At 43.6% G+C, this 16,004-nt stretch overlaps 1 long non-coding RNA gene across 1 annotated transcript; it reads right to left on the bottom strand.

Annotated features, from left to right (window-relative positions):
* Positions 1–9,972: 9,972 nt before the first annotated feature.
* LOC126336096 (uncharacterized) lies at positions 9,973–15,281 on the bottom strand. Its single transcript, XR_007564900.1, has 4 exons — positions 15,216–15,281; positions 10,466–10,501; positions 10,336–10,368; positions 9,973–10,059 (listed from the first exon to the last, which is right to left on the bottom strand). It is a non-coding gene; the product is annotated as an uncharacterized LOC126336096 (long non-coding RNA).
* Between the last annotated feature and the right edge of the window lie 723 nt (positions 15,282–16,004).

Below are 16,004 nucleotides of genomic sequence, written 5' to 3' on the forward strand. Positions count from 1 at the left end.
GGGGTGAACAACAGCTGCAGATGTGTGTACGGGTGTATAGCTGTGTAGATACTGACAGATGACAGAGGTGAACGACGGCTGTAGATGGGTGTACAGGTGGATAGCCGTGCAGATATTGACAGATAACAGGGGTGAACGACGGCTGCAGAGATGTGTACGGGTCGATAGCCTTGCAGATATTGACACACGACAGGGGTGAACGACAGCTGCAGAGATGGGTATGAGTGGATCGCCGTGCAGATATTGCAACATGACAGGGGTGAACGACAGCTGCAGAGATGTGTATGAGTGGATATCCATGCAGATATTGCAACGTGACAGGGGTGAGCGACAGCTGCAGATGTGTGTATGGGTGGATAGCTGTGCAGATATTGACTGATGACAGGGGTGAACGATGGCAGCAGATATGTGTACGGGTGGATGGCTGTGCAGATACTGAGCAACTGACTGCCCAGATGAACCAAGGGGCTGTCTACTTTGTCTCCTCACGAAGGTACAGCGAACAATGCTGCGTACGGGCCTCCGCAGCAGGCACCTGCTTGATGCAACCATGCTGACTTCTGTTTTTCTGTAACAAAGGCTTGGAATTTGCATGCCACTGGAGGTCACATTAACATGACTGGACCATTTATCTACCTGAAAGGTTGAAAGGGAAAGACAAAGGAAAATTTTGTAGATGAGTATATGTAAAATACAGAAATGTTGTCATTACTTCACCAAAATTTCGGAAACTAACAACAACCCCACACAAAAAATACTGACTGACGTGACGAAGCATTACATGCACGACAACAAATTTGTTCTGTTAGCGACTTGTGGAGGCGACAAATAAATCCAAAATCATAGGATGACATTTTTTCAGGATGAAGAAATATCGCCATCATACAGTATTATCCACCCTTCTCCCCCCCCCCCCCCTCCCCGTGCCGCTCTTTCGCCGCAGGGTGCGCGATATGTGTTTAACTCAGCTGCTTGATCAGTCTAACGCAGGTTTACCCAAACTGTCTTCCACTGAGCACTGAAAATCGACAAGAAGTTAGTTAAGTGCTCTGCGAAAAATTATTAATAACATTGCTTTTCTTACGACTTCTTTTATTATAGTTTTAAAATTGAAGTAATCACTTAATAAAACAAGTTTTTCTCATTTTTAAAAATGTTATTAATTCTATTAATCTTCAAAATAAACAGGATGTTCCATCAGAGTGCCAGGATTCTCAAAGCGTTCCTTCAGAGGTAAAGTGCACAGTGAATTTTAAAATGGCAAACACACATGAGTGTTCAAGGCAGTTCACTGCTGAACTTACTGAAATCTTTAAGAGTCACACATATTTGTGGAAAATTAAAAGTAAAGAGTGCAGCGATCGAGATAAGGATGTGGCTGCTTATAATTCTTTAACAGAGAAATTACCTGTGGCAAACGGGAAACGGTGGTACAAAAATAAATTTACCACAAAGAGCTAAGCAAAGTAATGAATTCTATTCCATTTGGCGCCGGAGACGACGAAATACACGAGAGCGTGGTGAAAAGTAATGCCTCCGCTTTTTTAATGTGAAACTCTTAAAACTTTTATTAAAACAAACGTTATTAACATTCCACGTCTTTATTTTTCATGTTTAAGAATTTATTTCTCAACGTCCGAATCTTCTAGCAGCTCATAACATTCCTCTCTCCAGTCTTCCAGTATTCTAGGTTACCAACAAACTTAACACCAGCTACCCGCTGGATTTTCCCCGTTCTCTGATCTACGTACTCTGCTGCATCTCTACCACCACATTCCCCTAGCATTACATTTTAATCAGCTCCCCTTACCGGATCATGAAATCAGTGCTGATATATACTTCCTGCCAGATTTAGGTAAACCCACTACTTCCTCTCTTGTCAGGGCTTCCTTCCTCACCACTCCCCTCCATGCACATGGTTCAGAGCTGTATTCCTCTTCACTGTTACAAATCTCTCCTGCAAACATCCACCCACACAAACCTCCTCCTAAACATTACCCCAAATCCTAAAATTCCAAGAAATCCCACGATACCCCTTTTCCTGGTAGTATGCGTCCACTCATCCTTTCACTCATCGGTGTATAAAATTTCATCAGGCAACACATTTGCTTTTTACCTTTTAACTTATTTAACTGACCATCTGTTGTTTGTATTGTTTTACATTCATCTGTGTCTGTATTTTAACCAATCAACAAATCAGCCTTTTACCTTTTAACTTATGCAACAGATCTTCTATCTTTTGACTTATTTAACTCATCATCTGTGTTGTATATTGAGCGAAAAACTTGTTTTCCTTTCATCTGTGTTTTGTTCTATAGAACTTGATAATGGGAAAATGTAGTTCCTAAATATGTTGTGGTAAGTAAGTCACAATTTCGACAACTGATATGTGTACAATATTGTCAGTGCTGATATTTGATGCAGTTGTATGATGGCTTCACAACGGATAAAGTTCTATAATATATACACCTAACGAATAGTCAGAGACAGTATTTATAAGCACAGAGATGAATTTGTTGCGCTACCCTCCCAAATCCCATATCAACAGAATGCAGCTACTCTTTGGGAATCTATAGCAAATAGTTTCAAAAAAGTGAATGCGATTTAAGAAATGAACAACATATAATGTTAGCACTATTAACAGCAAGACTGGTTTATTTTATGCAACTTATTTCATGTACAGTTAACGATATTTCTCTTCTGTTCCGTACAAGCTGGTTGCAAAGGTGGATTATCTTCTTGTTTGATTGGTTTGTACGAAACATCACCTATGTGAAGATTCTCAGCTGGGAATGGTGTGGAGCGGGCAGGATGTTTCCCATCAACTTGTGTCTCCTTCGCGACTGGGCACCACGTATTTGTTTAAACCTGTGCACAAAAATAACGTTATACTATTAACAGTGTGTGACAACGTAAATAAGGTTAACGTAGATTGTATGTTGATGTTGTGTAGGAAGTAGCTAATGGAGGGGTAGGCTGTAGTCATATGAAAGGATCAATATGTGGGCGTTGCAGAAAATCCTTCAGATGAGTGAATAAAGAATATGGCAGCATAACACTGTAGTCAACAGTACGTGCATGCCAAAGCTCGTCATCCACTAGGGAGAATTAAGAAACATTAACCCCAATGACCTTGGTGATGACATAACTTTCTTAAAGTCTATCTTTGCTTTGTTAAAGTATATATCTGTAGCAGTACTCACTTGATGAACCACGCGGCAATTACGTCGCTCTGCTGGCCATTTCTTTACGTTGCTGGAAGAACTGGTCGTCTTCATACAACAAGAAGTAACGCCGACGAGTTACTTTGCAGAGTATAGATGTAGATGTACACAAAGGATTTGGATTTTCGCCGCCAGAGCGCACCTGCGGAAGAAAAAGAAAATGAGTAAATAAGCGCTGTTTACAATTAGCTCAAAATGCACACGTTTCAAACAGTCATCTTTAGAGAAAGAGGGTCACAGCTGATAAACTTATCCATTAGTTTTACGGTATTTGTTTCACAATAGAACATTGCGCCCACAGTCTCTTATTAACGGCAGTTCGTTTTAATTGTGCATTACATTCTATACCGGAGCATTTTTGTCTGAAGTTTAAAGAGTAATGACGCTTAGCAATGTATAACACTTGTAAGTCAGTTTGTTGACACACGCATCAGATATATACCCGGCACTACAGCCAATATGTGTTGTTTTCATGGCATTACCAACGCTATGCTGCCCAAGTAAGACAAGTAAATGTAGAAATACCATCCAGTACGGGTGTGATGATAATAAAGAAAAAACGATGAAACATCAAAACAAATTTGTTATAAAAAATGAATGAGTTGCTTGCAAAGAAGATGGTTAACAAAATGTACAGAATTATCAGTACCTGCTACAAAAACATAGTATGTGCTTCCACAGCAGTGCTCCACATACTACCACATGCAGATCAGAGTGGTAATGCACACATCCGTCGCTTGTACAAAGGAAGAAACTCCAAGTCTGAGAATCGGACAATTGTTGTTGCTGTGCAAATAAGACAAGGCAGATGGAGTTCCTGACTGGGGTGAATGGCGCTGAATTGTCTACGATGTACAATTCCTTTCTTGTACTGTTTACCAATGGAATTTGTTCAGAATTTCTCTGATGGTTTCTTACAAACAGAACAAGCCCGTGAGGAAACGAGAAGTTCTTCTCTGAATATTCTTTCTGTCTCCGTTAATCCACACAGTAGGAATCCCAAACTGATGAACAATCCTCACGAACTATCCAGGTAGACATCGCAGCACTATGTTCTGTCACAGCTATTCCAGAATCCAGATAGCCATGGGATAACGCTACTGGCGTTGTGAGTTACTACCTGGAGATTCTCTTCAATCTCAACAAATGTCACGGCTGCAAGATATTTCAGTTGACTCTGTAAAAAAATAGACTACAGAGGGATGATCGAGATGGCGACCAAATAGGACCTCCGATTCCTATCCACAGTTCTGAGATCGTCGTGTTCAAGATCAGTATGATCTTGAGGGATGCCTTACGACAAAGTGTTTCTTTAAGAAACATGTTGAATACTAGCGCAATAAGTGAAGACGAAGCACATCCATACCTGTTAATCACTAACTACACCCAATCACATGTTTCTTGCTGATCTGTGTCGGCAGCTCCACAAGCTGCTCGCGGGGATAGTGTTTCAAACAGGAAAGTCTCAACTCCAGCACACTGGAGCTACTACTTTCCCTTTTGACTATATCCCGTAACAAGTCGGGGTCGGGGTGGTTATCATCGGATCTGATGTCGTTAATGTTAGAGGGTGGCCGGATTGCCGTCCTGTCGGCACCCCGTAACCAAAAGCTGTCTGCGTGTAGTGCTATCCAGATGAAAGTATGCGAACTTTTCCTACTTGCTTGCGAATCGCGCATCTGCGGCGTGTTGTGGGTAGCAGCCCAGTATTCACGTAGGAGGATGTGGGAAACCGCCTAAAAACCACACCCAGGCTGGATGGCACTCCGGTCCTTGTAGTTAATCTGCCGGTCGGAACAGCAACGGCCGAAACACACTTGGCAAATACCAAGGAACATCAGCCTGGATCTATTTAGTGTGGAACGACCACTTAAAGCTATCGCAAGTATCGCAGATGCCAGTCTTACATTCGCCTGAAAACTTTTAGGAAAAATCGGTGTACTCACATAGCAGCTATCTTTCAAAACTCTAGTGCCATCGATTCTTGGGCTGTCTAAGTACCCATGCCCTGTAGTATTAAAATAAGAGACTGAGAAGATTCAAAGAATAGGTGCACATCTTCTCACGGGTTCATTCGGTCAGCAAGAGTGCGCCATCGAGATGAAACTTCTAACTTCAGTGACAAGACATCGCAAGAGTTGTCATGCATCAAGGCGAAGACTGAATTAGAGGCCGCACTTCCCAAGAAGAATCAAGCAACGTATTACCTCATCTCAAAATTAATCGTGAAATAGTTATGTAGGTTACATGAGAGAAATTCGATCTTATATAGAGACCTGCCGACAGTTTCCACGTAATGTGCACCATTTGCAAGCGAGTCGAGTTATATGGGACGAAATATTGCTGCTCCATCTGCTCATGACCGCATAAATAATTTCTGTTGAGCAGTCTAAATCTAACTGTTCGTGCTGGTGCAGTTGTAATTGTGAAAACTACTATCGGAAAGCGAGTTAAAAGCCTTTTGTGATCATTTCATTTGCGTGCTGTGATAAAACCTTACGAGATGTACAGGGACACAAACACAACCCAAAAATCTATTAAACAGTTGGGGAAACGGGAAGTCTTCAGGAACGGATTGATAGCGTGTTCCTGCGGAAAACAATGATAGGTTGTCACTTGACATTTTATAGAAAGCTTATATGGAACAGTTGGGGAGCTCCAAGGTACGAGACGTTTCTATGGGTCGTATGAAAATGTTGGCCAGTGGCTGAAGGAAGTTCATGCGTGAAACTTGCCACCAAATAACAGTCTCTGAGATAATAATTAGGTATGTGAATTCTTTATCATACCAAATAAAAATCGAGACTGAAAGCATGTTATCTTCTTCAGTGAGCAGTAGCCATTTTTTTTAAAACGTGACCTGGATGCAGTTGGATGAATAGACCTCTGAGTGCACCGTGACATCCAAATGGTACCAAATACCCTGTCGGAGTGGGCAGTGTGTGCATTGAATACCGTAGAGCTGAACGAGATGTGATATTCTAATCTTACAGTTTCAGTGCCACGTCGGTTTCTTGAGAATGCTCGTCCAGTACCAGTATGAAATACTAGCTCGTTGCTCAAATAAATTATTTCAACATCTACATAGCTGGTAGGACATTGAGGAATTTGTACCTCAGGAATAGTCAATTCTGCTGTTGAGGGAGATGTGGGAATTGGAAGTCGTAGAAAGAACCACATCTTGACTAGCGTTAAGAGGCTCTTTACGATCTGGGTTTTATTTGCTTGCAGAGAAGAGGGGGCTTGCACAACATGAAGAGCTGCATCAAACCGGGCTTAAGACTTTTGACCACAATAATAACAAAGTGACAGTGAGACTAAGTAAGCAAAAAGGTTAAGCACTATAGTCAGTTTTAGAATTAACATCAGAAATATGTATATCTGACATCCCTAGAAAAAGAAACAAATACTTCCCTACAATACAATGGAGAGCTACGCTTGACAGTCTTGATTTTATGCTCTCTCCATTTTCGTGCAGAAAGTGATTCGTATTTTCTTAAGCAATTGGTATGAAGAGGTGTGATCTTATTAACTTGTTCTTATTACATACTTGTAGTAGAGTGCAGACAGTACAACAACACAGTGTGTTGTACATAAGGTAACATGAAAATTTTTGCCAGGCTGGGACTCGAACCCAGATTTACTGTATTTCGCGATTAGTGGCCGTAACCATCAGGCAATTTGATCGCGCCTACTAGCCTCATTCAGAATTTTAACTGCCACCTTTGGTCCAACCTACATAACCCCAAGACTGCTACCAGAAGTTCTCCCACTGAATATGTGACAACAGCACCGCTGGTGAACTGTTGAGTTGACGACCATCGATCACTTTGCCACCGTATGCGAAAAGCAGGAAATCAGTATTCTGGTTCCAGTGTCCACAAATTATCAGTTGTCGTAGAACATTCATTGCGCCGGCCGCGGTGGTCGTGCGGTTCTAGGCGCTCCAGTCCGGAGCCGCGCTGCTGCTACGGTCGCAGGTTCGAATCCTGACTCGGGCATGGGTATGTGTGATGTCTTTAGGTTAGTTAGGTTTAAGTATTTCTACGTTCTAGGGGACTGATGACCACAGCAGTTGAGTCCCATAGTGCTCAGAGCCATTTTTGAACATTCACTGCATTCCAGCTACGACTATCACTCCACTGCTTTTTATCCCCAAGCATTCGCTTATTATTTCATTTCAGTACATGTAATTAATTTCAACTCAGGAAGAAATTAAAAAATTATACACTGGAATCCAAAATTAAATCAACAAGCTGAAACTGTGCAAGGTTGCGTTTATTTTGCCACAAAAGCTCTTCGCTTTTTCCAACTTAACGGATTTGCATGCACGTTCTGGCAGTTGGTTAATGTGCTCAATACGGGGTGTAACGTTCCCTCTTTCTGTTTATTTAGGTTTGATTTGATTGTTATTCTTTATTTCTATTATTCGGAATCTTTTTTTTTTATTAAATTGAGCCTGAAACTTACGTAATAAATACTTCGCGTGACGTACGATTTGCAGCATAAACAAAAATTAATTTCAGAAATGTAATCCACTGAATATTAAAAGTAAAGCTTTTGAACAACGCGCGTGACTGACTAGATACATTCAGAGGGTACGTACATTCGCGTGCGAGTGGTTGCGGTCTGATGAGAAATTTTCATTGTGAAATAATTTCGTCGTAACACACTCGGAGATTGCGAACGTACATTCAGAGTAGAGGCACGTACGTTCTATCATTCCCCGTGGCCTGGGTAAAAGAATGGCAATTATTTAAATCTAAGAGTATTTCTTTTGCATCGGACTAGTATTTTTATAAGAAAAAGAAGATTGCAGGTTCTGAATGTCTCGGCAAAACGAATCGGAAGTAATTTTAGCGGCCACGAAAGGAAAGTAGAGAGCACAATCACGTACCTCTATTGTTGAGCAGCGCCGTTTTGAAGATCTTCGGTTCCATCTAAAACTCGCCTTCTCTGCTTAACATAAATACTCCATAGGCATGGGAATAAGGCTTGTTGTGCGATGAAAATAATATAAAACACATCTTGCGTCTTTTAACTCATTCATTTACCATACACACACTCACACACTCACTAGTAATTAGACAGTACGACATCCCACCAGCCCATCAGAACAAAAAGGTAGTCGTTCATACAAGAAATAAAAAAACGAAGGGCGAAATTGTTCCTATGTCTCTCAAAGATAAAAAGTTTACCAGATATTTCTCTGGTGTGTCACTGGAACCATTTTTCAGCACCTCTGCGATTAAATCACAATATTTTCAGTTCCTTTACAGGGGCGTAACCACTTCTGGGAGCAAGACAAGACCGACAACTACCGGGTATGCTGTGAATGATGTCCTCAATCTCCTGTTGAGGCAATAACACCCAGCTGCTCGTAAGTCTTGGAGAATGGTTGGTGGATGCTGACATGATGCAACCCATCTCGCTAGTGCACCCCAGACATGCTCTATGGGATACAAATCCGGAGAGCAAGGAGGCCACGCCCCCCCTCCCCCCCTCCCCCCTCTCCCCCTGTGCTCTTTGACGTCGAAGTCTGGACCTCCAGCGATTCGCAACAATCGCACATGAAGCCCCAAGATCTCATCACGATACCTGATAGCAGTTAAACCTTGCCGACTCACCCGTAAAATGTCATGAAGAGGTGTTCGAGTGGTCAACATAATCCCTGCCACGCCATTAGGAATCTTCCTCGACACTGGTCTCTTTCCACAATGTTTGGGTCTCGAAATCGAGTCGCACTTATCTCCAGTAATGCATCTTCGAGAATCATTCTCCAGACCATATCGAGATTCATCTTTGAAGAGAACACTGGTAACTGCTCGACCGTCCAAGTGGCTTGTTGATGACTCCACTCTAGACGTTTCCTTCTGTGAATACGCGTCAGTGGTACACATACAGCAGATCGCCGACCATAAAGGTCTCTCTGCCGAAACCCTCTGCACACCGTTGGCCTCGATATGACACGTCCATTGATGCTGCGAGGTCAAATGCCAGTTCCCGTGTAGTACAAATGTGTTACAGTCGCGCCCTTGCAGCCAAATAACAACCTCCTATTTCCGATGTCACACGTGGTCGGCGCTGTCCTGGTCTTCACGATACAGTTTCGGTCTCCATAAACTGTCGCCACATCCGAAAAACAACGGAATGATTCACATTATGCCATCGGGCCACCTCAGCTTGCGACTGTCCTGCTTCCATTCTTATGGCACTCCACCGCAGTCGTACCCGGCCGAGGTGGCCGAGCGGTTCTAGGAGCTACAGTCTGGAACCGCGCAACCGCTATGGTCGCAGGTTCGAATCCTGCCTCGGGTATGGATGTGTGTGATGTCCTTAGGTTAGTTAGGTTTAAGTAGTTCTAAGTTCTAGGGGACTGATGACCTCTGAAGTTAAGTCCCATAGTGCTCAGAGCCATATGAACCACCGCAGTCTGGTAGGCGTCTTCTCTGTGCACCGTCTGTGACTGTGTATACAGAGTTTGTGGATGTGAGACTACCCAGTAAACGCTACCCCGTTTGACAGGTGCCCTGACGTCATCGTTGGCGTGATTGGTCGTTGACCGGAATGCCATCTTTCGTGCAGAACACGATCGTACGGACATCTGTTGACAGTTTGTATGATTACATCGTGAACTAGACACAGGACGGAAAAATAGCGGTTTGTTGCTTTAATTTCGGACAACAGTGTATTTATTGGAAAAAAATTGAAAATGCATAAAGAGGGGTACTTACCGAAAAAAACTTCGCTCGATGGCCGCTTCTTCAACTTGTCAATTTAGGCGTGTACTGGCAATTTAGAGTCAAGAAATCCGTGATTCACTTTAGCAAATCACCTGTAAAAAGAAAAAAAGAACTGTATTATAGTTGGTGTTGGTTGTAAACACTGAAGACGCGAAAATACTTTGTAATGATACGGATGAGGCTTAAGGAATGAGGTAAAAAGTTGTTACGAACAAGAACGAAATTTCAAAATTCAACACTTTTCACTTAAATAATATCTTTACGTACTAAATGAGAAACGTTACTGAATGTGAACACTCTACGACAAAGCGAAAAAGTCTTTCGTCTACGAAAGCTCGCTATGATCTCTAGAATAGAGTTGTACTTACACTATATTCAGGATGTCACCACCACCAACTTCTCTATAAGGAAAAGAATAAAAAGAAAATAATAAGAATGAAGCATGTCGAGGAAGTACAAAAGTAAGCAAGAAACAACTTATGAGAGTACTGTACTCACCCTGTATACATGGTGAAGTCGGCGCCGCTAGCCTTCCTGTAAGAAGAAAAAGGCGAGTCAGTTAGTTACCCACTCAACGCGGTCTGTTTCTGTGAGTGAAATGGAGGAGAGCGGTGTGTCTGAAAAGCAGTGTGACTAGGAACACGTGATGTGGTACAGTTTTTCACATTTGGAAAACTTTACTGTTCCAGAACAGTTACAGTAATTTCAGAAAAATACTGCAGAACGCGTTAGGTAAATGCTATCATTTCGAAATGGAATAAGAAAATACATAAAACTTCTGTTACAGGTCTGGTTACAGGCGGAAAACTGAGACGTGTTAGTTGCTACTCTCGCCATTATCTCCAAGGGAAAAGCGCCTATTACGGGAACAGAATTCCGCTGTCAGCCTAAGTATCTGGGCAATAAAGTCAACACGGTGATAGCGTGTTCAGTTTGTCATACATGCTCTGACGAGTTAGGGACACTTTAGTTATGGTGGCAGTGTAGTTTTTCCGCTGAGTTTCGTATGACATTCAGTAGAACTACCACGACCCGAAGATGCGTCTAGTGAATGTGTTTCCGCACGCGCCATATACGAGGTCTGTTCAAAAAATTCCGGAACTTCATCCACAAAATTTTTCTCCCTTTACATTTTTCTTATTGTGCGTGGTCTCTTTAGGAATACTCTCCTCCACAATTGATACACCACTCCCAACGCCGTTTTCACTTCCGGACGCAGTCCTGGTACGCTTCTTGCTGGATAACTCGAAGCGCCTCTGCGAATTTTCTTTTATCTCGTCTATCGTCGTAAATCTTCGTTCTTTCAGAGGGGTTGATAGATTTGGAAATAAAAAAAGTGTGGAAAGTACAGAGAACGAGGGATTGATTTCATTTTTTGTGCAGTCACCCATCAACAAAGATAAATGCGTTATCGTGATGCAGCAGCTATAAATTGCCTCGTCACATTTGAGGCCGTTTCCTTGTCACATTTTCTCTCAGGCGTCGCAAAACGTCGCAATAGTACCATCGATTAGCATTTTGTTCCTGTGGCTCGAATTCATGTTGAACTAATCCTTCAAAGTCAAATAAAACTATCCGCATGGCTCTAAGGTTAGACCTGACCTCACGAGCTTTTTCCGATCTTGGAGAACCTTTCCCAACCCATAGTGAAGATTGAACCTTGGTCTCAACACCATATACGTAGACCCACGTCTCATCAGCAGTTATGATTCTCTTAAGGGACATCTCGTTCTCATTTGTGCTATACAAAAGCTCTTTTCAGACTACGAGGCCATGGTCGTTCTAGTCTTGACTTATGAGCCGTGGGACGAGCTTGGCGGCAACACGGCCCATTCCGAGATGCTGTGTCGGGATTTCATGACATGATCCAACTGAAATATTACATTGTTCTGCAATCTCTCGGACAGTCTGTCTTCGATTGGCACGCACAATTTCGTTGACGTTCCTGTCATGAGTGTCGTCGATACACGTCGAAGGGCATCCTGAACGAGGGTCAACTTTAACTTCCATCCGACCATTTTTAAACCGTGTGAACCATTCGTAACACCGAGTACGGCTTAAGTACTCTTCCCCGTAGGCTTCCTTTTTTGAGTTTCATGCAGAATTTATTGCAGACGCGTTGCCCCTGTAACTCTGTCATCTCGGTATTCGCAGACTGTGCGACACAACGTTATACTCGACACAGCACTGAACAATAAAAACAAACATACAGGAATGAAACTTCCGGAAATTACACATTAAATACATGCGTGTGCAGGTATGCCAACGGCATTTCGTTGTAACACACCATTGGAGAGAAATTACAAATGTTTCGGAATTTTTTGAACAGACCTCGTACTTATGACGGTATTTTTTCATTGAAACATTTCATAAGGCGACCACTGTCAAATAGCAATGATATTATACAATTAAAGTAATTAGTTACAAGTTCGTCAAGGTCCAAATGCACTGCCATCGAATTCATCAAAAGTAAGAGAAATTCACGATTTTTAAAAGAGGCAGCAATAGATGTGTTACGTTGCAAGCTGCAATTTTAGTCTCGTCTAGAGTACCATGTACAACATTGAAAAGAGTTAATGTCAGATACGAATAAATTTTTTCGAGACGTAGCTGTACCTTTCTAGACCGACTACTGAATAAATGCTGCTCTCTCTCATATCTCCCTATCTTGCTCAGTCCACAGACTTACAAGTCAAATATGTACTGTTCGATACAACTCAGTTTTTGCCATTGTCAAAAAAAGTGGTTCAAATGGCTCTAAGCGCTATGGGACTTAACATCTGAGGTCATCAGTCCCCTAGACTTAGAACTACTTAAACCTAAGTAACCTAAGGACATCACACTCATCCATGCCCGAGGCAGGATTCGAACCTGTGACCGTAGCAGCAGCACGGTTCCGGACTGAAGAGCCTAGAACCGCTCGGCCACTGCGGCTGGCTTACCACTGTCCATTTAACTTTTCAGCCATCAGGACGAATGCTTATGTCACTACGCCTGACTATGTACATGTTGTGAATATAGGCTCTTAAGAATAGCTCGCTATTTCTTAGGGACGATTCATATCCGGTGTACTGTGCTGATGACAACTTCTAACTTCGGCGGTCTCTCACATATAGTGAAAGTTCTACGGGAAACATTTACATCTACATACATACTCCGCAAGCCACCGCATGGCATATGGCGCAGAATTCCCTGTACCACTACTATTCATTTCCCTTAGTGTTCCACTCGCAAATAGAGTGGGGGAAAAACGTCTGTCTACATGCCTTCGAACGAGCTTTAATTTCTTCGTGTCCTTGCGTGAAATGTACGTCAGCGGCAGTAGAATCATTCTGCAGTCAACTTAAAATGCTGTTCCTCTAAATTTTCTAAACAGTGTTCCGCGAAAAAAACGCCGTCTTCCCTTTAGGGAATCCCATTTCAGTTCAAGAAGCATTCATCATAAACGCGTGTTGGTCGAATCTACCGGTGACAAATCTAACCCGCCCCCCCCCCCCCCCCCCGCCCCTTTTAGTTGCTTCGATGTCTTCCTTCAATCAGACCTGGCAGAGATTCCAAAAAATCGAGCGGTACTCAAGAATAAGTTACACTAATGTCCTCTACGCGGTCCCCTTCACATATGAACCACACTTTCCAAAAATTCTCCCAACAAACCGAAGTCGACAATTCGCTTTCCCATCTACCATCCTTACGTGTTCGTTCTATTTCACATACACTACTGGCCATTAAAATTGCTACACCATGAAGAAATGCAGATGATAAACGAGTATTCATTGGACAAGTATATTACACTAGAACTGACATGTGATTATAATTTCACGCAATTTGGGTGTATAGATCCTGATAAATCAGTACCAAGAACAACCACCTCTGCTCGTAATAACGGCCTTGATACGCCTGGGTATTGAGTCAAACAGAGCTTGGATGGCGTGTACAGGTACAGCTGCCCATGCAGCTTCAGCACGATACCACAGTTCATCAAGAGTAGTGACTGGCGTATTGTGACGAGCAAGTTGCTCGGCCACCATCGACCAGACGTTTTCAATTGGTGGGAGATCTGGAGAATGTGCTGACCAGGGCAGCAGTCGAACATTTTCGTATCCAGAAAGGCCCGTACGGGACCTGCAACATGCGGTCGTGCATTATCCTGCTGAAATATAGGGTTTCGCAGGGATCGAAAGAAGGGTAGTGCCACGGGTCGTAACACATCTGAAATGTAACGTCCACTGTTCAAAGTGCCGTCAATGCGAACAAGAGGTGACCGAGACGTGTAACCAATGGCACCCCATACCATCACGCCGGGTGATACGCCAGTATGGCGATGACGAATAAATGCTTCCTATGTACGTTCACCGCGATGTCGCCAAACACGGATGTGACCATCATGATGCTGTAAACAGAACCTGGATTCATCCGAAAAAAATCACGTTTTGCCATTCGTGCACCCAGGTTCGTCGTTGAGTACACCATCGCAGGCGCTCCTGTCTGTGATGCAGCGTGAAGACTAACCGCAGCCACGGTCTCCGAGCTGGTAGTCCATGCTGCTGCAAACGTCGTCGAACTGTTCGTGCAGATGGTTGTTGTCTTGCAAACATCCTCATCTGTTGACTCAGGGATCGAGATGTGGCTGCACGATCCGTTACAGCCATGCGGATAAGATGCATGCCATCTCGACTGCTAGTGATACGAGGCCGTTGGGATTCAGCACGGCGTTTCGTATTACCCTCCTGAACCCACCGATTCCATATTCTGCTAACAGTCATTGGATCTCGACCAACGCGAGCAGCAATGTCGCGATACGGTAAACCGCAATCGCGATAGGCTACAATCCCACCTTTATCAAAGTCGGAAACGTGATGGTACGCACTTCTCCTCCTTACACGAGGCATCACAACAACGTTTCACCAGGCAACGCCGGTCAACTGCTGTTTGTGTATGAGAAATCGGTTAGAAACTTTCCTCATGTCAGCACGTTGTAGGTGTCGCCACAGGCGCCAACCTTGCATGAATGCTCTGAAAAGCTAATCATTTGCGTATCAGAGCACCTTCTTCCTGTCGGTTAAATTTCACTTCTGCAGCACGTCACCTTCGTGGTGTAGCAATTTTGATGGCCAGTAGTGTAGCTTTGCAACCTGCATCTAGATATTTAACGACCACAATAAACATAATGCGAGGTGTTAGAACAAGTGGTGTCTGAAAAGTGGACATTTAATCCGCATTCACGTCGTGTTGGCACAACAGTACTAACCTGCGCCTGAGTGGTAAGGACGACCTGGGCAGAGGTGGCGGCAACGGCGGCGACCGGGACGGAGGCCGCGGCATCTCCGGCGTCGGAGGCGTGGCTGGGGGCAGCCACGAGGACTGCTTCGGCGGCGAGCCTGGACGAGGAAAAGTATCACGTGGATAACATAACCGTGGCTTCGTCTTAAGCTGAAAGACTTAGGTATAGATATACACCCGTCCACGCGGTAGCAGCGTCATTTGGCGAGGAATGACTGCTAGTGACACACACGCACAGTGCATGTAGCAACGGTGAGCGTGCTGTCCGTGTGCAGAATGGGGAAGGCGCGATATCTATCTGACAAGGAGGGTCGTGGATTTGTCCGAAATTTTGTGTGGTGAAAGAGGACCCCTAACACCTTAAGTGGTTAAAATACACACCTGGAAATTGAAATAAGAACACCGTGAATTCATTGTCCCAGGAAGGGGAAACTTTATTGACACATTCCTGGGGTCAGATACATCACATGATCACACTGACAGAACCACAGGCACATAGACACAGGCAACAGAGCATGCACAATGTCGGCACTAGTACAGTGTATATCCACCTTTCACAGCAATGCAGGCTGCTATTCTCCCATGGAGACGATCGTAGAGATGCTGGATGTAGTCCTGTGGAACGGCTTGCCATGCCATTTCCACCTGGCGCCTCAGTTGGACCAGCGTTCGTGCTGGACGTGCAGACCGCGTGAGACGACGCTTCATCCAGTTCCAAACATGCTCAATGGGGGACAGATCCGGAGATCTTGCTGGC

Source organism: Schistocerca gregaria, chromosome 1, assembly GCF_023897955.1.
Source record: "Schistocerca gregaria isolate iqSchGreg1 chromosome 1, iqSchGreg1.2, whole genome shotgun sequence".
In the NCBI taxonomy this organism is placed as follows: domain Eukaryota; kingdom Metazoa; phylum Arthropoda; class Insecta; order Orthoptera; family Acrididae; genus Schistocerca; species Schistocerca gregaria.